Genomic DNA, 2,432 nt, shown 5'->3' on the forward strand with positions numbered 1-2,432 from the left:
ATGAAAGGCCTGCCTTATCTCTCTCTCACCAGCTGCCCTGAGGACCAAAACAGCTCATAAGTGCAAAGAGATTAAGCCACAAGGAGGTGGCATGTTTTGTTTTTGTTTTTCTATTTCAACAAGATTTCATTATATCTCTGTGCTTTTGCATGTGGGATCATTCAAAAATATATTTTGAGATTATATTTTTGCTGTAAAGTTAAATGCACAGAAGGATACGAAAACAAATTATCAGCTCTCTGTGTAATCTCTCCATTTCCTGAATAATTTGAATCCTTCTTTTTCTAGATAACAAGCTTAAATACTTCCCAAACAGAAGGTTTATAAAATCATTCTATGGTATTCAGAAAGGAGAAAGAAATGCAGTAAGCTATTAGCTGTTAAACTTAAACTAATCAGCCAATATGTCACTAGCATATCTATGGAAAAACAGTTTCCACCAAGCCCTTAAAGAAAAATGGAATCTAAAATGAATTCAGATAATGAGGTTCACGCTTCCACAGAATGCGAGTTACCACAGGCCAAGGGAAATATTTTAACCTTACATTTTTCTCTTTCAAAAATAGTAGAAGCAATTAATTCTATGAAATTGGGAAAAGTTCCTGGCCCTAAGAGTCAGGGATAAAATATATGTATCTGTTTATGATAGAGCTGGTCTTCTCTGAAAGTTTTGTAATCTGTTTATCTGTAGTTTATTTAGCCCTCGATGCAGGGACTAGTCCAGGCAATCGTCAGGAGTCACTAGGAGTCCACCCATGAAGGCATGAACACACACAAAATCAACAGTGTTTATCAATGGTATGTCCTCTCCTTTTAAATATTTATGACACATGGAGGCATTCTGTTTCTTCTTTTTGTTGTTAAAACTTCCTGCTCTTGGTTGCTTTTAGAAATTCTGAAAGTACTAAAAGTACTTTAGTGAGATAGAGCACATTACACCTTACATGCTGTGTGTATGCTGTATGCAAATTATGCCTTGCATGTCACAGGAATGTCTACTACCCATAATGCTGTTTCCTTGTTTAAATATCCTATAAATCATGAATGGTGACCTAGAAAGATAAATTGATAAACATTTTATTACAAGTAGTCCTCAACTTACTACCACAATTGAGCCCAAAATTTCCATTACTAAGCAACACAATTAAGTGAGTTTTGCCCCATTTTATGACATTTCTTGCCACCGTTAAGTGAATCACCACAGTTAAGTTAGTAACACAGTTGTCAAGTGAATCTTGCTTCCTCGTTGACTTTACTTGTCAGAAGGTCGCAAAAGGTGATCAAATGACCTGGGGACACTGCAACAGTCATGATGGTTTCTTTTCAGGAGAAAAGAAATTTTTGGAGTTCTTTTGTCATTTTTTCAGCCAGATACTTCTCTTACCATAGCATATGATGTCAGCATTTCATCTCTGATTCACAAATAAGTACATACTAACCTGTTTCTCCAGCACTGGAGATGGAGGATCCACAGAATGGGTGGAGACTGTATTCCTGCCCAATCAGATCAAGTCAGCCAAAGTTGTCACGCCCCGTCCTGGTTCCATTTCTCAGTCTTGACTTGATCTTGCCCATGGACAGGACGTATAACTCTGGCTCATAGGTACAGTCTAGGCTTTTTTGTGGAATCCTTCTTTTCCCTTTGCTGGTCCCCTTTAAATAATTAGGCTTCCCTTCCTCAACAAATTTAGCCCCAAAATTCTGCCACTCCTCCTTTGCAGCTCTGTAGTGGGGGGAGCAAAGAATAATAGGAAGTCGGAAGGGGGTCCCTTCTCTCTTCCCTCCCCCCAGGAGCTTTAATATCTAAGCAAAGGTGGGGGAAAAAATTTTCCGGGTCTAACGGCTGTTAGACCCCAGGATCCCTCCGGAGCTCGCGGCTGCGGCTCCGGCGGCCGGCGGGGCCATAGGGAACTGACAAACACCCCTCAAGGCTGTAGAAATGAATTTCTACAGCCTTTTAAGCAGCGAATCGCCCATTTCACCTCCGATCAGCTTTTACGAGGGGATTGCAGTTAGAGGTGCATTCCGGGCTGTTTGGAGATCGCAGCGTAAATTAAGTAGGTCAGATTCCTCTCGGCACTCCCTAACGGCCCTTATTCGCACGCGCAGCCGCCATTTTGAACCGTGCGATCGAGGCCGAACGGAGCTTGTTTGGGCTGACTGAAGCACAGCCCCAAGCAATTTCAGACTCCCAGCTAGTGAGTTGGAGCTTTCTAACAAAGGGGGTCTGTTTTCTCCATACTGGGAGCAGAATAGGTCCGTTGTTCGGACGCGGCCGCCATTTTGATCGAGGCCACGAGGTTCAGGGCCTCCTCGGAGCTCGAAATCACGGCCGCAATTAGGCGCGGCCGCCATCTTTTATACGTTGTGAGGCGGCTTGCTGACTCTGGTCTGCCTTAAGGGTGAAGATCCTCCTCAGCAAGGCATTGTAG

Source organism: Protobothrops mucrosquamatus, unplaced genomic scaffold, assembly GCF_001527695.2.
Source record: "Protobothrops mucrosquamatus isolate PMUCROS unplaced genomic scaffold, P.Mucros_1.0 scaffold3311, whole genome shotgun sequence".
NCBI classification, from domain to species: Eukaryota; Metazoa; Chordata; class Lepidosauria; order Squamata; family Viperidae; genus Protobothrops; species Protobothrops mucrosquamatus.